This window comes from Ovis canadensis, chromosome 1 (genome assembly GCF_042477335.2).
Source record: "Ovis canadensis isolate MfBH-ARS-UI-01 breed Bighorn chromosome 1, ARS-UI_OviCan_v2, whole genome shotgun sequence".
Classification (NCBI taxonomy): Eukaryota; Metazoa; Chordata; class Mammalia; order Artiodactyla; family Bovidae; genus Ovis; species Ovis canadensis.
The window spans coordinates 278248561-278274040 of NC_091245.1; the positions used below are offsets into that span (position 1 = coordinate 278248561).

At 39.8% G+C, this 25480-nt stretch overlaps 1 protein-coding gene across 20 annotated transcripts in view; it reads right to left on the reverse strand.

Moving 5' to 3' along the window:
- TBC1D5 (TBC1 domain family member 5) overlaps positions 1 to 25480 on the reverse strand; it is a 593981-nt gene that overhangs the window by 527993 nt on the left and 40508 nt on the right. The window lies entirely within an intron of this gene.

Genomic DNA, 25480 nt, shown 5'->3' on the forward strand with positions numbered 1-25480 from the left:
CTCATTCTGTAGAACTAATCATTTGTACTTTCAGTTCAGTTCAGTCGCTCAGTCGTGTCCAACTCTTTGCGACCCCATGAACCGCAGCACGCCAGGCCTCCCTGTGCATCACCAACTCCCAGAGTTCAGGCATCTACAAATCCCTCCACTTTTTACATTTCTATTTTTCTTAGTTCTACTCCACTCTATTATAAACTGGATCCATCTAACAGAAATTACATCTTTCTCATATATTTGTAACTATTTTGCATTGTCTTGAATGCAACCACTAATCTATGGGCCATGTCTGTAATTCCATCATTTCAAAAATGTATATAAAACTATAAAACACTGGTGAAAGAAATCAAAGAGGACACTAATAGATGGAGAAATAAATCATGTTCATGGGTTGGAAGATTCAATATAGTGAAAATGAGTATACTACCCAACACTCTACAGATTCAATGCAATCCCTATCAAGCTACCAGCAATATTTTCACAGAGCTAGAACAAATAATTTCACAGTTTGTATGGAAATACAAGAAACCTCGAATAGCCAAAGCAATCTTGAGAAAGAAGAATGGAACTGGAGGAATCAACCTGCCTGACTTCAGGCTCTACTACAAAGCCACAGTCATCAAGACAGTATGGTACTGGCACAAAGACAGAAGTATAGATCAATGGAACAAAATAGAAGCCCAGAGATAAATCTACACATCTATGGACACCTTATTTTCCACAAAGGAGACAAGAATATACAATGGATTAAAGACATCTCTTCAACAAATGGTGCTGGGAAAACTGGTCAACCACTTGTAAAAGAATGAAACTAGAACACTTTTTAACACCATTCACAAAAATAAACTCAAAATGGATTCAAGATCTAAACGTAAGACCACAAACTATAAAACTCCTAGAGGAGAACAAAGGCAAAACACTCTCCGACATAAATCACAGCAGGATCCTCTATGACCCACCTCCCAGAATACTGGAAATAAAAGCAAAAATAAACAAATGGGAAATAATTAAAATTAAAAGTTTCTGCACAACAAAGGAAACTATAAGCAAGGTGAAAAGACAGCCTTCTGAATGGGAGAAAATAATAGCAAATGAAGCAACTGACAAACAACTAATCAAAAATATACAAGCAACTCCTGCAGCTCAATTCTAGAAAAATAAACGACCCAATCAAAAAATGGACCAAAGAACTAAATAGACATTTCTCCAAAGAAGACATACGGATGGCTAACAAACACGTGAAAAGATGCTCAACATCACTCATTATTAGAGAAATGCAAATCAAAACCACAATGAGGTACCATTTCACGCCAGTCAGAATGGCTGCAATCCAAAAGTCTACAAGCAATAAATGCTGGAGAGGGTGTGGAGAAAAGGGAACCCTCTTACACTGTTGGTGGGAATGCAAGCTAGTACAGCCACTATGGAGAACAGTGTGGAGATTCCTTAAAAAACTGGAAATAGAACTGCCTTATGACCCAGCAATTCCACTGCTGGGCATACACACCAAGGAAACCAGAACAGAAAGAGACACATGTACCCCAATGTTCATCGCAGCACTGTTTATAATAGCCAGGACATGGAAACAACCTAGATGTCCATCAGCAGACGAATGGATAAGGAAGCTGTGGTACATATACACAATGGAGTATTACTCAGCCATTAAAAAGAATACATTTGGATCAGTTCTAATGAGGTGGATGAAACTGGAGCAGATTATACAGAGTGAACTAAGCCAGAAAAAAAAAAAACACCAATACAGTATAGTAACGCATATATATGGAATTTAGAAAGATGGTAATGATAACCCTGTATGCGAGACAGCAAGAGACACAGATGTATAGAACAGACTTTTGGACTCTGTGGGAGAGGAAGAGGGTGGCATGATTTGGGAGAATGGCATTGAAACATGTATATTATCAGAATCGCCAGTCTAGGTTCGATGCAGGATACAGGATGCTTGGGGCTGGTGCACTGGGATGACCCAGTGAGATGGTATGGGGAGGGACGGGGGAGGGGGATTCAGGATTGGGAACACATGTACACCCGTGGTGGATTCATGCTGATGTATGGCAAAACCAATACAGTATTGTAAAGTAAGATAAAGTAAAAAAAAGAAAAAAAAAAGTTGAAGTAAAAGCACACACACACAAAAGAATGTATTATCAATTCTCTTGACACTGTAACCTCAAAGTGGAACCTTCACAAAGGTTCTCAGACTGAATTCACACTACTTGCATAATCCAATAAATCTCATATGAAGACCTATTTAAAGGGATCTTAAATGGTCAGTATCCCTAGACACTGGGGAAAGCATAGGTAAATTCTCAAAGAAAGTAACTTCAATCCAAGCCTCAAAGAATCCAGTAACTTTCAAAAAAAAAAAATCACAAAATAAGACACTATGAATGAGGGCCAACATAAGAAATAGAATAATTACACTACACATATTTCAATTATTGGAAAGACTATACAATAAGGATGGTACAAGTAACAGAAACACTTATAATATGAATGTGAATTAAATAAAATCTCAAGAAATGAAAAACGGTGGTAAAATTTTCAACTGAGTGGAAAAGTTAAACAGTAGAATCAATACAAACAGAAAGAATTACTAAATGTAAAGACTTTTAAAACCTATCTAAAATGCAGTTCAGAAAGACAAAGAAAGAAAATAAGATATATAAGGGCAGAACAAAGAACAGAGTCAGGAGGTCTGACAGGACGCTTGAAACTACTGGTGATGAAGGGCCCTTTTCTAAACAACCGGTCTACTGAACAAAGCTTCTGTAACACACAGAAAACGTGAGTTTCTTTAAAAACCATATGCTTAGATGTCATGACAATATCAACCTGCTATTCAAAGCATCTATTTACACTGAATTTATCTTGATTCATTAAATACCAATGATACCAGCTTGCAGACCACCACTGACCTGAGGTCGCCTTTGAGTAGCAACAATCTAAAATAAAATAGATCAAACACAGAAAAGAATATAAAACACAAAAGAAAATGTAGCTGCCATTCAAACAGATGATGAAAATTTTCAACACCAATTGAAGGTACAAATGGACAATCCACAATGAAAGAAAAAACAGGAAAGATACATGTGAATATGTGGGTAACTCCTGACCAGGATAGGGGCTACACCTAACATAAATCACTGCAACACAATTCCAAACCAGCATTTCTATCATTTTTTTTAAACTCTTAGGGCTCAATCAAGCTCTAGATGTACTCTAAATAAACAAAAACAAAGACAAGTGGACATAGTAAACAAAGCTATCAGAGATCAAGTTTCAAGATTCAGTGACTTCCTCTCAGTCCATACTGAGAGGAAACACTGTCCACACTTCTCAAACTGTGTTTACTTCATTAGTTATTTCTAATGTGTAACTAACTATATGAAAAAAAAAATCCAAACTTACATTAGCAGAGACTGAAAATGCTTTCAATTATATGGAAATGAACAGCCTTCCAATTCCGTTAACTGTTCCTTTGAATGTGAGGTGAGCTTTAGCACACGTTACCTATTACATCCTCTAATCATAACAGGTTTTTTTAATCTCTAAATGCAGTTCATTTAAAACACCCTGCTCAAACATCTACCACAAACCAAGTGTAAATTCATACCTACGTGGCAAAGCAGGAACTACGGAACCACAGCTCCTGAGAAACAGTCGTAACTAATATCTGTACGAATCTTTGGTCACTTTTCAAATACTTGACACACAAATAACTGAAGCATAATACACTTACGGGTTTCCTAGAACAAATACAGTAACGGTGGAAGCTTGCCAGTGAAAGAACATGGTGAACAGCATCAAAAATATATAAGGAAAAACGCAGAAATTGAATGTAACAATATAACCAAAAAAGATGACCAAACTCCAGTCAAAGGCTGCTTCTTAGCATCATTCCCCATCACATGAAACTGGAAGGACAATCATTGGGCACACACAGCTTATAAATGAAACGAAATGATGTATTGACCTGTTTGATTCAGTGTCACTAAATTCAAACAATTTAGCAAGATATTTAATGCAATTGCTTATTTGATCTGAGTAAGCTTTATTGACTATGTCAAAGCCTTTGAGTGTGTGGATCACAATAAACTGTGGAAAATTCTTCAAGAGATGGGAATACCAGACCACCTGACCTGCCTCTTGAGAAACCTGTATGTAGGTCAGGAAGCAACAGTTAGAACTGGACATGGAACAACAGACTGGTTCCAAATAGGAAAAGGAGTACGTCAAGGCTGTATACTGTCACCCTGCTTATTTAACTTATATGCAGAGTACATCATGAGAAACACTGGGCTGGAAGAAGCACAAGCTGGAATCAAGATTGTTGGGAGAAATATCAATAACCTCAGATATGCAGATGATACCACCCTTATGGCAGAAAGTGAAGAGGAACTAAAAAACCTCTTGATAAAACTGAAAGAGGAGAGTGAAAAAGCTGGCTTAAACTCAACATTCAAAAAACAAAGATCATGGCATCTTGTCTCATCACTTCATGGGAAATAGATGGGGAAACAGTGGAAACAGTGTCAGACTTTATTTTTGGGGGCTCCAAAATCACTGCAGATGCTGACTGCAGCCATGAAATTAAAAGACGCATACTCCTTGGAAGTAAAGTTATGACTAACCTAGATAGCATATTCAAAAGCAGAGACATTACTTTGCCAAAAAACGTCCATCTAGTCAAGGCTATGGTTTTTCCAGTAGTCATGTATGGATGTGAAAGTTGGACTGTGAAGAAAGCTGAGCACCGAAGAACTGATGCTTTTGAACTGTGGTGTTGGAGAAGACTCTTGAGAGTCCCTTGGACTGCAAGGAGATCCAACCAGTCCATTCTGAAGGAGATCAGTCCTGGGTGTGCATTGGAAGGGCTGAAGCTGAAACTCCAATACTTTGGCCACCTCATGCAAAGAGTTGACTCATTGGAAAAGACTCTGATGCTGGGAGGGATTATGGGCAGGAGGAGAAGGGGATGACCGAGGATGAGATGGCTGGATGGCATCACCGACTTGATGGACATGATTTTGGGTGAACTCCGGGAGTTGGTGATAGACAGGGAGGCTTGGCGTGCTGCAATTCATGGGGTTGCAAAGAGTCGGACACGACTGAGCGACTGAACTGAACTGAAGATTCATACGGTGCTACCTCTGAGGTTATGGGGAAGAATTCAAACCAAAAAAAAAAAAACTGGGCTGAGTAGTTAAAACTGGATCAGGTAAAAGTAACTATAACAAAAGGCTTAGAATGGCAAAAATTGTCAACCCTATATTTGTTGCTCTTATTGCTGTTGAGTCACTAAGTCATGTCCAACTCTTTATGACCCTATGGACTGCAGCATGCCAGGCTTCCTTGTCTTCACTATAATCTGGAGTTGCTCAAACTCATGTCCATTGAGTCATGATACTACCTAACCATTTCATGTTCTGTCTTCCCCTTCTCCTCCTGCCTTCAATCTTTCCCAACATTAGGGTCTTTTCCAATGAGTCAGTTCTTCTCATCAGGTGGCCAAAGTACTAGAACTACAGCTTCAGCATCAGTCCTTCCAATGAATATTCAAGACTAATTTCCTTTAGGATTAACTGGTTTGATCTCCTTGCTGTCCAAGGGACTCTCAAGAGTCTTCTCCAACACCACAGTTCAAAAGCATCAATTCTTCAGCATTCAGCATTCTTTATGGTCCAACTCTCACATCCATACATGACCATAGCTTTGACTAGACTGACCTTTGTTGGTGAAGTGATATCTCTGCTTTTTAATACACTGTCTAGGTTGTCATAGCTTTTCTTCCAAAGGGCAAGTGTCCTTTACTTTCATGGCTGCAGTCACCATCCCCAGTGATTCTGGAGCCCAAGAAAATAAAATCTGTCATTACTTCAATTTTTTCCCCTTCTGTTTGTCATGAAATGATGAGACCAGATGCCATGATCTTAGCTTTCTTAACAATGATTTTCAAATCAACTTTTTCACTCTCCTCTTTCACCCTTATCAAGAGGCTGTTTATATCCTCTTCGCTTTCTGCCATTAGTGTGCTATCACCAGCATATGTGAGATTGCTGATGTTTCACCCGGCAATCTTAATTTCTACTCGCGATTCATCTAGCCTGGTACTTTGCATGATGTAATCTGCATATAAGTTAAATAAGCAGGGTGACAATATACAATACAGCCTTGTCTTCAGTTCAGTCGCTCAATCGTGTCCAACTCTGTGTGACCCCATAGACTGCTGCACAATGGGCTTCCCTGTTGTTTACCCACTCCCAGATCTTGCTCAAACTCATGTTCATTGAGTTGGTGATGCCATACAAACATGTCATCCTCTGTCGTCCCCTTCTCCTGCCTTCAATTTTCCCAGCATCAGGGTCTTTTCCAGTAAGTCAGCTCTTTGCATCTGGTGGTCAAGACATTGGAGCTTCAGCACCAGTTCTTCCAATGAATATTCAGGATTGATTTCCGTAAGGATTGATTGGTTTGATCTCCTTGCCGTCCAAGGGACTTTCAAGAGTCTTCTCCAACACCATAGTTCAAAAGCATCAATTCTTCAGCACTCAGCTTTCTTTATGATCCAACTCACATCCATACATGACTACTGGAAAAATCATAGTTTGACTGGACAGACCTTTGTCAGCAATGTTTCTCCTTAATATGCTGTCTAGATTTGTCATAGCTTTTATTCCAAGAAGCAAGTGTCTTTTAATTTCACTGTTGCAGTCACAGTCTGCAGTGATTTGGGAGCCTAAGAAAATAAAGTCTGTCACTGTTTCTATTGTTTTGCCATCTATTTGCCATGAAGTGATGGGACTGGATGCCATGATCTTAGTTTTTTGAATGTTGAGTTTTAAGCCAGCTTTTTCATGCTCCTCTTTCACTTTCATCAAGAGGTGTTCCTCTTCTTACTCCTTTCCCAATTTTGAACCAATCAGCTGTTCCATGCTCAGTTCTATCTTCTGCTTCTTAACCCGTATACAGATTTCTCAGGAGACAGGTAAAGTGGTCTGGTACTCCCATCTCTTATAAGAATTTTCCACAGTTTGCTGTGATCCACACAGTTAAAGGCTTCATCATAGTGAATGAAGTAGTAGTAGATGCTTTTCTGGAATTCCTTTGTTTTCTGCATGATCTAGCAATTTCACCTTTGATTCCTCTGCGTTTTCTAAATCCGGCCTGTACATCTGGAAGTTCTCCATTCACATACTGCTTAAGCCTAGCTTAATGGATATGAGCATTACCTTGCTAGCCCATAAAATAAGCCCAACTGCACAGCAGTTTGAACATTCTTTGGCTTGCCCTTCTCTGGGATTAAAATGAAAACTCATCTTTTCCAGTCCTGTGGCCACTGCTGTGTTTTCCACATTTGCTGAGATACTGAGTGCAGCACTGTAGCAGCAGCATCTTTCAGGATTTAAATAGTTCAGCTGGAATTCCGTCACTCCCTCTAGCTTTGCTCGCAGTAATGCCTTCCTGGCTCATTTGACCGCATACCCTAGATGTCCAGTTCTAGGTGAGTGACCACACCGTCATAGTTATTCAGGTTATTAAGACCATTTTTGTACAGTTATGCTGTGTACTTTTGCCACCTCTTCTTAATCTCTGCTGCTGCTGTTAGTTCCTCGCCATTTCTGTCCTCTGTCATGCTCATCCTTGCCTGAAATGTTCCCATCATATCTCTAATTTTCTTAAAGAGAGAGTCTTTCCCACTCTATGGTTTTCCCCTATCCTTTCGCATTGTTCATTTAGGAAGGCTTTTCTCTCTCCTTGCTATTCTCTGGAACTCTGCATTCAGCTGAGTTTATCTTTTCCTTTCTGCCTTGCCTTTCGCTTCTCTTCTTTCCTCAGCTGTATGGAAAGCCTCAGCAGACAACCACGTTGTATTCTTCATTTCTTTACTGCTGGGTTGATTTCAGTCCCCGCCTCCTGTATACTGTTATGAACCTCCATCGTTAGTTCTTCAGGCACTCGGTCTACCAGATCTAATCCCTTGAATCTATTCATCCCCTCTACTGTATAATCGTAAGGGATTTTATTTAGGTCATACTTGAATGGCCTATTGGTTTTCCCTACTTTCTTCAATTAAATCCTGAATTTTGCAATAAAGAGCTCATGATCTGAACCACAGTCAGCTCCAGGGTCTCGTTTTTGCTGACTGTATAGAGCTGCTCCATCTTCAGCTGCAATAACATAATCATTTTGGTACTGACCATTTGCTGATGTCCGTATGTAGAGTCTTCTCTTCGGTTGTTGGAAAAGGGTGTTTGCATGTTCTTTTGACAAAACTCTGTTAGCCTTTGGCCTGCTTCATTTTGCACTCCAAGGTCAAACTTGCCTGTTATTCCAGGTATCTCCTGACTTCCTACATCTGCATTCTAACACCCTATGAGGAAAAGGACATTTTTTCGTGGTGTTATTTCTGAAAGATTTTGTAGGTCTTCACAGAACCAGTCAATGTCAGCTTCTTCAGCATCAGTGGTTGGGGCACAGACTTGGATTACTGTGATGTTGAATAGTATGCCTTGGAAACAAACCAAGGTCATTCTGTCATTTTTGAGGCTGCACCCAAGTATTGCATTTTAGACTCTCTTGTTGACTGTTAGGGCTACTCCATTTCTTCTAAGGGATTCTTGCCCACAGTAGTACATATAATGGTCATCTGATTTAAATTCACTCATTCCCGTCCATTTTAGTTCACTGATTCCTAAGATGCTGATATTCAATTTTGCATTTCCTGCTTGACCACGTCCAATTTACCTTGATTCAAGGAACTAATATTCCAGGTTCCTACAAAACACTGTTCTTTAAAGCATCAGACTTTACTTTCAATACCAGACATATCCACAACTGAGCGTTATTTCCACTCTGGCCCAGCTGCTTAGTTCTTTCAGGAGCTGTTAGTAGCTGCCCTCTGCTCTTCCCCAGTAGCATACTGTACACTTTCCGACCTGGGGGTTTCATCTTCCAGTGTCCTATCTTTTTGCCTTTTCTTACTGTTCATGGGGTTCTCAAGGCAAGAACACTGGAGTGAGTAGCCATTTGCTCCTCTAGAGGACCACGTTTTATCAGACCTCTTCATTATGACCTGGGTCTCTTCACCCACCCATCCTGGGTTGCTCTGAAGGCATGGTTCAGAGTTCACTGAGTGTTGCAAGCCCCTTTGCCACAACAAGACTGTGATCCATGAGAGGGTATCCATACTTAACCCTGAAGAACCAAAAGTTCAAGCCATTCGGAAAAGCTCAGGGGCAAGGTCCTTACATAACAAATTCTCCCCAAACTATGCCACAACTGTCTTGATTCAAAGCCTCAGCAGATAAAAGAGACACAATATTTTAACTTGGTAATTTATAATAAAAATGGATTTAATCTGGAAATTTACAGTGAAGTTTATTTTTAAAAATGCATTGCAGCTAGACATAAACATCAGGCAATGGAAATATTCAGCCTTATAATTTAAAATTCTGAAAGCTCACACCAAGCTTGACCAACACTAACCCACTCCAATATAAAGAAGAACTAAAATGAAATATCCCAGTGTCTTTTGAGTTTTTATTTTGTATTCTCCTTAGCTGCTTTAAGTCTTCACTGTAGAGAGAGAAAGGCAGGTTTTAAAAACACACCTACATGCATATACACATCCATGTAAAACTGCCCCCATAACTGCAAACTCTTCACTGGGCCTTCTTGATCCTGGCTGAAAACATGACAGTGAGAAACCAAACTTTTGAACTTCATGCACTTCCTTTAAGAATACACTGTTTAGTAAAGGAAAACCACAAAGATCAAAATTTATCATCACAAACTTTGCAAACAGCTAAAATTGGGGGGGAAATAAAGGCAAGCAGTATACTCCTGTATCCGTCAAAAAAGGACTTGAGCTTCTCACAGGGAAACGCTAACGACTCAAATAGCGTCTGAGTCTGAAGATTAACTGATACCTGAAGATTAACATCCAAAGGCACACAGTCACAAATTTTCCCACCGAGACATGCCTAATAAGTACCCTTGTAAACAATGAACTCATATATATGGGAGTCTGGGAATGAAACCCCAAAATTGTTATCAATAACCATTAATATTCTTTGGCACTGTTATTTTTAAATGACTGTGTTCATTCTTTCCATTATACAATATCCCAGTAAAATTCCACTTGAAAAGAATATATCATGTTTATACTGCTTCTTCACATATCCAACATTAAGAAGGAGATAAAGGATCTTATCCTTCTGCTCAAACCAGAACTTCACGCCTTTGCTGGAGGACCACATACTGTAGACCAGAGGGAAAGATAATTCTAGAAAGCCTCCAGGTTTATTCTGCTACTCTGTTCCATAAACACTGGATCCACCAAAGAATCAACTCTGCCTTTATGCACACACACAAAGACATACACACTATCGGAAAGCTTCTCTTTTAAAACTTTTCCGACTACATCAAACTAAAATGCTTCTGCACAGTGAAGGAAACCAACATCAAAATGAAAAGGCAACCTACTGAATGGGAGGAGATATTCCCAAACAATATTTCTGAGAAGGGGATAACATCTAAAACATATCAAGAACTCTTACAGCAAAAACAAAGAGCTGCGTAACTCCATGGTGGTCCAGTGGTTAGGACTCCAAACTCCCCCTGCAACACTCAACCCCTGGCCAGGGGAAAAAGATCCCACACGCAGCATGGCATGTCCAAATAACAAGCAAACCACAAAGCCCAATTAAAAAATAGGCAAAGGACCTGTTCTGCCCAAAGTTTTCACTCGTCTCAGGTTCAAAAGATTTGTTAACAAAATACGCCACTTGTTAATACAAATGAATTATACAAATTTCTATTAGAGAACTATGTAGCTTACTTTCAAAGTACTAACATTAAAAGAAAAGAGAAATAGAAAGAGCAGAGAATACATCACCAATTCGGGTTCTGACCAACGTCCAGTCTGGGACAGTGCTGGGAGTCCTGTGTCACACTATACCTGGAGTCCCAATCGGGAAAGGGTCCCAGGCAGCATGTCCACTCAGGCTGTGAAAGCTCAAAGACTGTAGCTTGGGGTTTCCTCTTATAATCCCAGGAAGGTCACAAACTGACATCATCATCCATCTGTGACCAAACCACAGCTTTGGTTTCCTGTTAATACTGTTTGTTTTGTTGTGTAAACTTGGAATGTAGTTTTGCTTGGGGCTCGGTTGGTCAGCCCCCTCCAGGTCTCAGGAGTCTCAAGATTTCTCCCCCATCTTATCTCAGGTGCTGCAAGCCTTCCACTCACAGCAGGCCGTCACTCTCAGTCACTCCCAGTCAGGACAGTGTCCAGGCAGGTAAGAAGCAAGGTCAGAGGCCTGCTCTGCTTTGTCTCTTAAGTCTAAACAAGACTCTTCATTTCACTTCCCTAACAAGATCTAAAAACACATTTTTCTGAAGAAGAAATATAGATAGCCAAGAGGTACATGAAAAGGTTCGGCATCACTATCATTACAGAAATGCCAATCAAAAATAATTAACTATCAACTCACAGGTATTACAATTATCAAAAAGATAAGAAATAATAAATGCTGGGGAGGATATGGAGAAAAGGAAATCTTCATACACGATTGGTGGGACTATAAATTGGTACAGCCACTATGGAAACAGAACGCAGTGTCCTCAAACAGTTAGGAACAAAACTACCATATGACCTGGCTATTCCACTCCTGGGTATTTACCTGAAGAACAAGAAAACACTAATTCAACATGATATGTATATCCCTATGTTCACTGTAGCATTATATATAACAGGCAAGATATGAAAACAACTGAAATGGCCACTGACAGATGAAAGGATAAAGAAGATGTATCTCTCTCTCTCTCTCTCAAACACACACACACACACACACACACAGACACAGGAATACCACTCAGTCATAAAAAGAATGAAATCCTAAAAAAATTTTTTTCGATTAAAAAATGAATGAAAATCATGCCATCTAAGACAACACAGATGGACCTTATGAACACTGCGCTAAATAAAAGAGATCAGAGAGAAAAGGACAAATACCATACGATTTTACTCAAATGTGGAAAATGAAAAAAAAAGTAAATAAAATAAAACAAAAACTCACAGATACAGAGAAAAGATTAGCAGCTCCCAGAAGCTCAGGGGTAAGTAAAACGAGCGCAGGGAGTGAAGCGGACGTGATGAATGGAAAACTAAACCTGTGGTCATGATCACTTTGCGGTACATACAGATGTCGAATCACAATGCTGCATACCCAAAACCTAAACAATTAAATAGTAAGTTTCTAACAGACACTATTTCTTGAATATCCATTCTTAAAATTTATATCATACAAAAATTATGGGTAACCATGGGAAAACTCCTTTTTCAGCAATTAAGTCGGCAAAATCAATCAGGCCTTAGGAAGGATCATTTCAAAAGAAACCAGTGGAGGTGATGGAATTACAGCTGAGCTACTGAAAATTCTAAAAGATGATGCTGTGAAAGTGCTGCACTCAATATGCAAGCAAATTTGGAAAACTCAGCAGTGGCCACAGAACTGGAAAAAGGTCAGTTTTATTCCAATCCCAAAGAAAAGTAATGCCAAAGAATGTTCAAATTACCACACAACTGTACTCATTTCACACACTAGCAAAGTAATGCTCAAAATTCCCCAAGCTAGGTTCCAGTAGTACATGAACTGAGAACTTCAAGATGTACAAGCTGGATTTAGAAAAGGCAGAGGAACCAGAGATCAAATTGTGAACATCAGCTAGATCATAGAAAAAGCAAGAGAATTCCAGAAAAACACCTACTTCTGCTTCATTGACTATGCTAAAGCCTTTGATTGTGTGTATCACAATGAACTGCGTAAAATTCTTCAAGAGATGGGAATACCAGACCACCTGACCTGCCTCCTGTGAAACCTGTATGCAAGCCAAGAAGCAACACTTAGAACTGGACATGGAACAACTGTTTCCAAATTGGGAAAGGAATACGTAAAAGCTGTACACTGTCACTCTGCTTATTTAACTTACATGCAGAGTATATCATGCAAAATGCCAGGCTGGATGAAGCACAAGCTGGATTCAAAATTGCCAGGAGAAATATCAGTAACCTCAGATATGCAGGTAACACCACCCTTATGGCAGAAAGCAAAGAAGAACTAAAGAGCCTTTTGATGGAAGTTCAGTTCAGTTCAGTCACTCAGTCGTGTCCGACTCTTTGCGACCCCATGAATCGCAGCACGCCAGGCCTCCCTGTCCATCACCAACTCCCGGAGTTCACTCAGACTCACGTCCAGCGAGTCAGTGATGCCATCCAGCCATCTCACCCTCTGTCGTCCCCTTCTCCTCCTGCCCCCAATCCCTCCCAGCATCAGAGTCTTTTCCAATGAGTCAACTCTTCGCATGAGGTGGCCAAAGTACTGGAGCTTCAGCTTTAGCATCATTCCTTCCAAAGAAATCCCAGGGCTGATCTCCTTCAGAATGGACTGGTTGGAGCTCCGTGCAGTCCAAGGGACTCTCAAGAGTCTTCTCCAACACCACAGGTCAAAAGCATCAATTCTTTGGCGCTCAGCCTTCTTCACAGTCCAACTCTCACATCCATACATGACCACTGGAAAAACCATAGCCTTGACTAGACGGACCTTAGTCGACAAAGTAATGTCTCTGCTTTTGAATATGCTATCTAGGTTGGTCATAACTTTTTTTCCAAGAAGTAAGCATCTTTTAATTTCACTGCTGAACTCACCATCTGCAGTGATTCTGGAGCCCCAAAAAATAAAGTCTGACACCGTTTCCACTGTTTCCCCATCTAATTCCCATGAAGTGACGGGACCGGATGCCATGATCTTCATTTTCTGAATGTTGAGCTTTAGGCCAACTTTTTCACTCTCCTCTTTCACTTTCATCAAAAGGCTTTTTAGTTCCTCTTCACTTTCTGCCATAAGGGTGGTGTCATCTGCATATCTGAGGTTATTGATATTTCTCCCGGCAATCTTGATTCCAGCTTGTGTTTCTTCCAGTCCAGCGTTTCTCATGATGAAAGAGGAACATGAAAAAGCTGGCTTAAAACTCAACATTCAAAAAAATAAGATCATGGCATCTGGTCCCATCACTTTATGGCAAATAGATACGGATACAATGGAAACAGTGAGATATTTTATGTTCCTGGGCACCAAAATCACTGCAGATGTTGACTGCAGCCATGAAATTAAAAGACACTTACTCCTCTGAAGAAAAGCTATGGCAACCCTACTCTGCATATTAAAAAGCAGAGACATTACTTTGCCAACAAAGGTCCATCTAGTCAAAGCTATGGTTTTTCCTTATTCACGTATGGATGTGAGAGTTGGACCATAAAGAAAGCTGAGTGCCAAAGAATTGATGCTTTTGAACTGTGGTGTTGGAGAAGACTCTTGAGAGTCCCTTGGATTGCAAGGAGATCCAGCCAGTCCATCCTAAAGGAAATCAGTCCTGAATATTTACTGGAAGGATTGATGCTGAAGCTCCAATACTTTGGCCACATGAAGCAAAGGTCTGACTCATTAGAAAAGAGCCTGACGCTGGGAAAGACTGTAGGCAGGAGGAGAAGGGACGATAGAGGATGAGATGGTTGGATGGCATCACTGACTCAGTGGACTTATGTTTGAGCAAGCTCCGGGAGATTATGACGGACAGGGAAGTCTGGGGGTCACAAAGAGTTGGACATGACTGAGTGACTGAACAACAACAAAGACACTCAAAACCTACGTTAAAAAAAAAAAAGTTAACCAACAGCTTTTCTTGAATATGCATCCTTATAATTTATTACATATTGTATTATAGAAAAATAATGGGTAACCATGGGATAGCTGTTTTCAGCAATTAAGGATTAACTCTAGTAATAAACTGCAAGTATTAGCAAGAAAATCAAATGGAGATAGCTCATGCCTTGTTTTCACCTATGAAAAATCTCTAGAAAGGCTGCATGACTTACTTCAAATTCTATATAGTTAGGAGTCATAACTTTATAATTATACATTTGAGCTTAAATTATCTTAAATTAAGTATTCTGAATTAAAATTACCTGCATGATTTTTATAATTAAGCTATTCTTATAATTGTATAAAATCCTTTAACAAAAAAATTAGATCTAATCTAAAATTTTAAGAAGTTTATTTTTTAAATAAAGTCATTAATTTTCAGTCACCTTTTCATTGGATTGACATTTAAAGAGATAAGCCCTCTCTAACAAAGGTAAGTAAAATCCATTAACTAAAAGGTTATTTTAAGTTTTTAAATTTAAATTAGTTAGCTTTTTAAACTTTGGAGTAATTTTTGGTAAATGTTTTTTTGTATAAAAATTATGAACTTCTATATAATTATAAATGCAGTTTTAATCTAACTTATTTAATTTGACATAATCAAAGATATTTTAAATACTTATTATAATGTTTAATTACACTGTATTTGAGACACTTACTTTTTACATCACTGTATGAAGAAAATTACAGGCCATGTGTTCTTTCCACTTCATTTGACTGCCAATGTATTTATCATATATGAAAACTGATCCTTGTGCTCTGAGAAAGAATATACTGACTATGACATTATATCTATTTATCTTCCATAGCAGTTGTAAAAAGTTTTGAAGTATAACTTATTCAGAAAACATTAGATAAGATTTTAAACATATTTTATGGGTAAAGTTGATAGAATCACTTAAGACACCTAAATTCAGTTTCCTGAACAGTTACTGAAAAGATTAAACTACTGTAATCAAATATTTATACAACATTTTTTTTAAAAATCAGAGCAACAAAATGTCAATAGGAGAAATAGTTTTTGTTCTTGTTCAAGATCCAATTATTTCTATATATTCTAATGCCAAAAACATCAGGTAAAATAAATAATTGTTGGGAGTTGTTTATGATGCCTTTAACTTTTGGGAATTAAGCACAAACAGGGGTTAATGGCAGTCAATAAATACATCTTCTCCACAGCTATACAAGAAAACTAAATAAATAACGAACACCAAAAAATACTTACCCTTCACTTTACAAGAAGACTAACTTCCTGGACAAGAAGAACAGAAAAAAGACAGAGCATGATATTCTGTGTGCTATGAGACCTGAATGCAGGGAAAGCTGCAAATGGAACTCATGGATGGGCTCTTGAGAAATACTAGAACTATAAAAAACAATGATAATACTATTTCAAACATGCAAGTCCCTCCAACCAAAATGTATAACAAATGGCATTCACACGCTGCATTCAATTCACACAAACATCAAGCCACAGTTGCTTCACTTTTGTTTGACACAGAAGAACAGGTAGAGGTCCAGCCACCGCAGGCCTCCCCGGTGCTGTTCGCCTGCTCCCACCTCGCGGGCAGCCGCCAGCATGAGGTTTCCACAGAGCCTTCTAATTCATTTCTTATTTTCATTTACATATTGAAATAACAGAGTTGCCGCTTTGTGTTTTTTTTTTTAATTTTTCATAATGGTATCAAACTGACAGTACCTGGCGTCTTTTTCATTCATTTTTTAGATCTAATAATATACAGACAGAATTTTTTCCTTTTAACTTCTGTAAAGTATGGATCCCATAGGCCTATCATGTTTTATTTATCCTTTCCTCCACTGATAACATTCACGTTGTTTCCAATTTTGCACAATTACAGTGCTTTATAGCATTCTTGCAAAAGTCTCTATGTTCACATACAAGAATATAACATGTTAACTGTGTTCTCTAAAGCCAGGTTTCTCAACCTCCACACTCTTTACAAAATTTGGACTCATAATTCTTTATTTCGAGAGCCTGTCCTGTGAACTTACTGCATATTTAGCGCATTCCTGATCTCTACCCATCAGCTGTCAGCAGTCCCCAGATGCGGCAACCAAAAACACTTCTAGGCGCTGTCAAGTGTCCCTGGAAGATAAAACTCGCTTGGTTGAGAATCTCTGCTCTAAGGTCTATATGAGGTAACTTTCTGAGTTATAAGTACATGTTCCATTTCACTACATATTGCCCAACTGTTCTCCAAATAGCCGCATCAATTTTTACGCCCGTCAGTGTGATACCACCAGTTTCCAAACACCCTTGTCAATACTTGATAACGTATGATGGTTTAAACTGTTCCAATAAATCATTAATTTTCCAAAAGGAAACTACCATTTTAACTATTAACTCCAAGAGTAAGTGGCACACGTGTGCTACTAACAAGTTATGAAAACTCAAAGCTTAAACGGAGGAAGTGACCCACATTTTATTCCCTTCTATTTTGCTTTGCCATTTTTTCTTGACATTGATGCATATTATTAGCATATAAATTCTGACTTTATAAAATTTATTTTCCCTAGAAGCTTCAAAATTATAATGCCTGATTCACATTTCTTCAAACTTTCAAGACCACACACAGAGTTTTAAACAACTTTAAGTATTCTGATTGACGTCATCACTTACAGAAGGTTCCTCACTCTCACACTTATAAATTGCTGGTCTCTAAATACAAAATTAGGCTAGAGAGACACTTTGGAAATATCTATCACCAAACTCCCTGTCTGTGAAAGAATCTATATTAAGCAAATTGATTCTTAAACTGAAATCAGAATGAAGCAAAATGGTGGACTTTATATGCTAGCTTCCACATCCCATACCAAATATACAGAAATTCAGACTGGAATTCGTAGCTCCTGATTTCCATGAGTTCCTCTTCTACTTCCTCCTTCTCCTGTAAAGAGCAACTGTAGTTTATGCTCAGTCCTATGAGACAGCTTTATTATTTTTTTACTGAAGTATAACTGACATATATTAGCATTGTATGTATGCAACATAATAACTCACTATTTGTATACACTGCAAAATGATCACCACAGTAAGTCTAGTTAACATGATCACTATGCAGTTACAGAATTTGTGCTCCTAATTTTTAAGGTTTCCTCTCATAGCAACTTCCAAATATGCAAAACATTACCTATAGCTGTCATGCTTTAACTCACATTCTCATGTCTTGTTTACTTTATAGCTAACTAGGTGTTTGTACCTTTTGACTCCCTTCATCCATTTTGCCCACCCTCAACCCTAGCAAAATGGCATGCTCTCTGTATCTACAAGATTGTTAAGATGCCAGATATAAGTGAGATCTTACGGTATTGTCTTTCTCTAATTCATTTCACCTGAGGGGATATCTCACTGTTTTGATTTGTACTTCCTTGATGATTAATGATGTTGAGCATCTTTTCATGTACCTATAAGCCAACTGTATGCCTTCTTTAGAAAAATGTCTATTCAGATCTTCCACTCATTTCTTAATCAGGTTGTTATTGCTGAATGAGTTCTTTACATGTTTCAGAATTATCCTATCAGAAATATGATTTATCCTATTGGAAATACTTCCTCCCTTTGGTAGGCTGCCTTTTCGTTTTGCTGATGGTTTCCTTCACTGTGCATAAGCGTTTTAGTTTCACTTGTTTATCTTTGCTTTTGGTGTGAAATCCAAAAAATTACTGCCAAGCTTGATGTCAAGGAGATCACCACCTATGTCTACTTCACGTCTCACAGTCAAGTCTTTACTCCGCCCTTTGTTGCTCTTTAACATGAACTCTCCTTGGAGCTCAGCCACCTCGTATAGGTTCCTATCACTGCCACCCAGAGAGCCTAGTCTCAGAGAGCTGCACACTAGAATGATGATGATTTCAAGCAAAGCTAGATGGAAAACCAGAAGGTACACCAGAAACTAAGACGACCACAAAGACAGAAAACAGAATAATTTTAACTGAACTTTAAAAAAGAAGAAGAACCTACCACAACTGCTGCAAAATGCAGGAGCTTCCCTGAGAGTGGCCCAAACACAGTTAGCTGATCTTTGAAGGCAGAGGCCATCTGAAGGCCCAAGAGTACGAAGAGTAAGAACCTCCAGGCAGGCTACCTCCACAGACCCCTCATCCCTACACCCCAAAGCAAGGCAGCCAGTAAGAGAGGCCGTTACCTGGAAGAGTAGTGAGAATGGGCTCTTGGTTAACATCAATGATAGAGGCCTGGAGCCCAAGCTGAAGAACATGTACCCCAACACTCCATCATTAAAGGGTTAGAGGAACTGCACAAATGATCAAGTCAATGTTTCAGGAAGATTAACCCTGTGTCAGCAAGAAGGATAAACTCAGTAGAGGAAACTTCACAGTCCAACTCTCATTTCCATGCAAAGAGTCGGACATGAGGGAGTGACTGAACTGAGCTGAAGCTTTAAGACTAGAAAGAACTTGTTGAATGACTTGATGTTACGAGAGAAAAAAAGATAAAGACGCGGTACAGCCGCGTAGTCGACTCTTTGCAACCCCATGAAAAGGCCTCCCTGTCCATCACCAACTCCCGGAGTTCACTCAAACTCATGTTCATCGAGTCGGTGATGCCATCCAGTCGTCTCATCCTCTGTCGTCCCCTTCTCCTCCTTCCTACAATCTTTCCCAGCATCAGGGTCTTTTCCAATGAGTCAGCTCTTTGCATCAGGTGGCCAAAGTATTGGAATTTCAGCTGCAACATCACTCCTTCCAATGAACATCCAGGACCAATCTCCTATAGGATGGACTTACTGAATCTCCTTGCAGTCCAAGGGACTCTCAAGAGTCTTCTCCAACACCACAGTTCTAAAGCATCAATTCTTTTGTGCTCAGCTTTCTTTATAGTCCAACTGTCACATCCATACATGACCACTGGAAAAACCATAGCCTTGACTAGATGGACCTTTGTTAGCCAAGCAATGTCTCTGCTTTTTAATATGCTATCTGGGTTGGTCATCACTTTCCTTCCAAGGAGTAAGCGTCTTTTAATTTCATGGCTGCAGTCACCATCTGCAGTGATTTTGGAGTCCAGGAAAATAAAGCCAGCCACTGCGGCCACTGTTTCCCATCTATTTGCCATGAACTGATGGGACCAGATGTCATGATCTTTGTTTTCTGAATGCTGAGCTTTAAGCCAACTTTTTCACTCTCCTCTTTCACTTTCATCAAGAGGCTCTTTAGTTCTTTTTCACTTTCTGCCATAAGGGTGGTGTCATCTGCATATCTGAGGTTACTGATGTTTCTCCCAGCAATCTTGATTCCAGCTTGTGTTTCTTCCAGCCCAGCGTTTCTCATGATGTACTCTGCATAGAAGTTAAATAAGCAGGGTGACAATATACAGCCTTGACGTACTCCTTTTCCTATTTGGAACCAGTCTGTTGTTCCATGTCCAGTTCTCAAACTGTCGCTTCCTGACCTGCATACAGGTTTCTCAAGAGGCAGGTCAGGTGGTCTCATATTCCCATCTCTTTCAGAATTTTCCACAGTTTATTGTGATCCACACAGTCAAAGGCTTCGGCATAGCCAATCAAGCAGAAATAGATGTTTTTCTGGAACTTTCTTGCTTTTTCCATGATCCAGCAGATGTTGGCAATTTGATCTCTGGTTCCTCCGCCTTTTCTAAAACCAGCTTGAACATCAGGAAGTTCTCAGTTCACGTATTGCTGAAGCCTGGCTTGGAGAATTTTGAGCATTACTTTACTAGCATGTGAGATGAGTGCAACTGTGTGGTAGTTTGAGCATTCTTTGGCATTGCCTTTCTTTGGGATTGGAATGAAAACTGATCTTTTCCAGTCCTGTGGCTACTGCTGAGTTTTCCAAATTTGCTGGCATATTGAGTGCAGCACTTTCACAGCATCATCTTTCAGGGTTTGAAACAGCTCAACTGGAATTCCATCACCTGTACTAGCTTTTTTCATAGTGATGCTTTCTAAGGCCCCCTTGCCTTCACATTCCAAGATGTCTGGCTCTAGATGAGTGATCACATCATCATGATTATCTGGGTCGTGAAGATCTTTTTTGTATAGTTCTTCTTATATAGAGGTGTATTCTTGCCACCTCTTCTTAATATCTTCTGCTTCTGTTAGGTCCATACCGTTTCTGTCCTTTATTGAGCCCACCTTTGCATGAAATGGTCTCTTGGTGTCTCTAATTTCCTTGAAGAGATCTCTAGTCTTTCCCATTCTGTTGTTTTCCTCTGTTTCTTTGCACTGATGGCTGAGGAAGGCTTTCTTATCTCTCCTTGAGATTCTTTGGAACTCTGCATTCAGATGGGTGTATCTTTCCTTTTCTCCTTTGCTTTCTCCTTTCTCCTTTGTGAAAAGAAGGGAAGCAAAAAGCAAAGGAGAAAAGGAAAGATATACCCATTTGAATGCAGATAAAGACTACTTCATTCATTTGTTCAGAAAATACTTACTGTAAGCTTTATTACTGTATCACTGCTGCTGCTGCTGCTGCTAAGTCGCTTCAGTCGTGTCCGACTCTGTGCGACCCCACAGACAGCAGCATACCAGGCTCCCCCGTCCCCGGGATTCTCCAGGCAAGAACACTGGAGTGGGCTGCCATTTCCTTCTCCAATGCATGAACGTGAAAAGTGAAAGGGAAGTCGCTCAGTCATGTCTGACTCTTCACGACCCCATGGACTGCAGCCCACCAGGCTCCTCCGTCCATGCGATTTTCCAGCAAGAGGACTGGAGTGGGGTGCCATTGCCTTCTCTAGCACTCACTCAACATTATTAAATTAACCTTAGGACAAAGAAGTCAGAAGGAATCCTAAAAATTTGGATCTGAGAAGGTAGCATGAGGTTAACAAAAAGTGTGGGTAATGCAGTATATGTTAAAATACATGATTATTTCGGCTTGAAAAATGAGTCTTGTCCTATGAGTTTTACTTTTATGTAAAAATAAAAGCATTCTTATACCAAACAAATTTGTAACAGTCCTTAACTTTGCATTATGAAATATTTGAGATGTGTAAAAGAATACATGTAATTCATATTATAAAGCACAATAACAAAATGAGTATGATGAACTCATCTCTGAACCTAAGGAGTAAAATATTACCAATCTCTTTAAGTTCCTGATGTATTTCTCCCCATTTCCAACCTTCTGCCCCACATCCAACAAAGGAAATTATTACTCTACATTTTCCTTTAATCATACCCTTCCTCTTTCTTAATATTTTACCTTCTATGTATAATTAAACAGTATGTTTAGTTTTTAACTTGTTTTGAAGTCTCTAAATACTTAAATACTAAAAATAGCACTATGCTATGTATATTTTCTGTGAACACTAAACAGTGATTCACTAAATCCTGTTTCTAAGATAAGCATGAAGCTGTAAACCATTCATCTGCAGTACTAAACAGACTTCAATGTATGAATATACCACAACTTATTCATCTTTCTACCGCCAGTGTATATTTGAGTACTTTCAGGTTTTTGCTGTTACAAACGATGCTTCCACAAAACATTTTTGAACACATCTGCTGGTGCACACATCCAGGAAGTTTTCTAACATATCCAGGAAAACTGTGTCACAGGTTACATGCATGCTCAATTTCACAGATAATGCTAAATTATTTTTACTTTATTATTTGCAAAGACACTATTTAAGTTAGAAAACCAGGGACTTCCCTGGCAGTCCAAGGATTAAGCCAGTGCACTTTGGCTGCAGGGGGCACTCGTTCAATCCCTAGTCAGGGAACTAATATCCTGCATGCCACAAGGCGTGGCCAAAACCAGCATTAGACAGCCAGTCCCGTGGAACACAGATAATGTAAAACACATGCCTAATTAAATCTGAATCACAGGTAAGTACTCCAATCCATATTAAAAATAATCATCACCATTCTGTCACTGTCCAGCATCACAAGTTAACATCATATGAACATCTCCACGAAATTGTCTGCTTCCTCTTTTCTCTTCTCAGTGGGTATATCAACATGTCACTGTCTTAGACAAGATTCTCTGGGTGCCAACAAACAGAAACCTATACAAAGGTTCAGTTCAGTTGCTCAGACGTGTCCGAATCTTTGCAACCCCATGAATCGCAGCATGCCAGGCCTCCCTGTCCATCACCATCTCCCGGAGTTCACTCAGATTCACGTCCATCGAGTCAGTGATGCCATCCAGCCATCTCATCCTCTGTCGTCCCCTTCTCCTCCCCATCCCTCCCAGCATCAGAGTCTTTCCCAATGAGTCAACTTTTTGCATGAGGTGGCCAAAGTCCTGGAGTTTTAGCTTTAGCATCATTCCTTCCAAAGAAATCCCAGGGCTGATCTCCTTCAGAATGGACTGGTTGGAGCTCCCTGCGGTCCAAGGGACTCTCAAGAGTCTTCTCCAACACCACAGGTCAAAAGCATCAATTCTTCGGCGCTCAACCTTCTTCACAGTCCAACTCTCACATCCATACATGACCACTGGAAAAACCATAGCCTTGACTAGATGGACCTTAGTCGGCAAAGTAATGTCTCTGCTTTTGAATATACTATCTAGGTTGGTCATAACTTTTCTTCCAAGGAGTAAGCGTCTTTTAATTTCATGGCTGCAGTCACCATCTGCAGTGATTCTGGAGCCCAAAAAAATAAAGTCTGTCACTGTTTCCACTGTTTCCCCATCTATTTCCCATGAAGTGATAGGACCGGATGCCATGATCTTTGTTTTGTGAATGCTGAGCTTTAAGCCAACTTTTTCACTCTCCTTTTTCACTTTCATCAAGAAGCTTTTTAGTTCCTCTTCACTTTATGCCATAAGGGTGGTGTCATCTGCATATCTGAGGTAAAGGTTAGCCCCACGTAAATAAGTTAAAAAAAAAGTAAGAAAAAAAAAGAAAGAAAGGTATCTGACAGAACTGATGAACAGGAATTATTATAATTGGGGCTGGTAATCAGGAACCACGAAGCTACCCAAAAATAAAGCAATTCATCCTCCCTGGGATTACACTGTCTCTGTGAGTCAGTCTGTCCCTGGCAGAGGGTTCATTCTGTTCTGCACACACAAGTCCCCTCTGCCAGGATCTATATCACCATAGGTAAGCATGGCTGCTCCAGCTGCAGTTTTATACATCTTTCTACAAGACAAGCCCAGTAGAATTCACCCTGCATCTTTGCCTTCCAACAATGACAAAACGTTGAAAAACTTCTTAGCCCACTTTAGCACAGAGGCCTACCCCCGGGTACAACAGCCATGTATTAGGAATGTGCGGGTCCCACTTACCAACACAGCTGCAGAGGTCCACTCGTGAAACAGTGGCCACTTCTCAGACATGAGGGGCCTCAGCCCAAGCGGGCATCACAGAAAACTTCTATAGCCGCCACCATGGGAAACCACTGACAAGTCTAATAGACACACCTGGACAGTGTGTTGAAAAGCAGAGACATTACTTTGCTTACAAAGGTCCATATAGTCAATGCTATGGTTTTTCCAGTGGTCATGTATGGATTTTAGAGTTGGACAATAAAAAAGGCTGAGCACCAACGAACTGATGCTTTTGAACTGTGGTGCTGGTGAAGACTCTTGAGAGTCCCTGGGACTCCAAGGAGATCCAAACAGTCCATGCTAAAAGAAATCTACCCTGAATATTCATTGGAAGGACTGATGCTGAAGCGGAAACTCCAGTACTTTGGCCACCTGATGCAAAGAACTGACTCTTTGGAAAAGACTTTGATGCTGGGAAAGATTGAAGGCGGGAGAAAAAGGCGACAACAGAGGATGAGATGGTTGGATGGCATCACCAACTAGATGGACATGAGTTTGAGTAAACTCTGGGAGTTGGTGATGGACAGGGAGGCCTGACATGCAGCAGTCCATGGGGTTGCAAAGAGTCAGATACGATTGAGCAACTGAACAACAAATAATAGAGTGAAACCTAAAGGTCTTCCTTGTAGCTCCAACGGTAAAGAATCTGCCTGAAACGCAGGAGACCCAGGTTCGATCCCTGGGTCAGGAAGATCCTCTGGAGAAGGGACTGGCAGTCCACTCCAGTACTCCTGCCTAGAGAATCCCATGGACAGAGGAGCCTGGCAGGCTACAATCTGTGGGATCACGAAGAGTCAGACACCACGGAGCAACGAGCACTACCCCTACTACTGTAAGAAACCTACCCCTCGCCCCACACCACAGCTCGCTGACTCCTGTCAACAGCAGTCAGAAGTGAGACGTGCAAAGAGAGTACCCAGCAGTCATTCTGAGAGCAGATACCAGCTTATTGCTACACCATCCTCTACTCTCAGGGCCAAAAGTTACCACCTTTTATGGTTCTCCTATTAAACTCTCTTTCCAGTATATGATGCAACTAACTATCCTTAACTTGAACCTCTCTCTTATCTGGCAAAATCGTTTCCTGGTTCTTTTCTGATCTCTCAGTTTCCTTGCTCACTCGTTTTTTTCTGCCCACCCTTTAAATATAAATAGCCCATAGCTATGACACCAAAAGCATGAGTAACAAAAAAATACATAAATTAGCCATCACCAAAATTTAAATTTTCATGCTTCAAAAGACAAATTGGCACTTCAACAAACTGAAAAGACAACTCACAGAATGGGAGAAAATGGTTCTAAATCATGTTTAAGGGACCTGAATGTACAATATATAAAGAACTTTTACAGTCCAATAATAGACAACCCAAATAAAACTTAGCCAAATCTGAAAAAAAAAAAAAAATACAAATAGCTAATAAGCATAT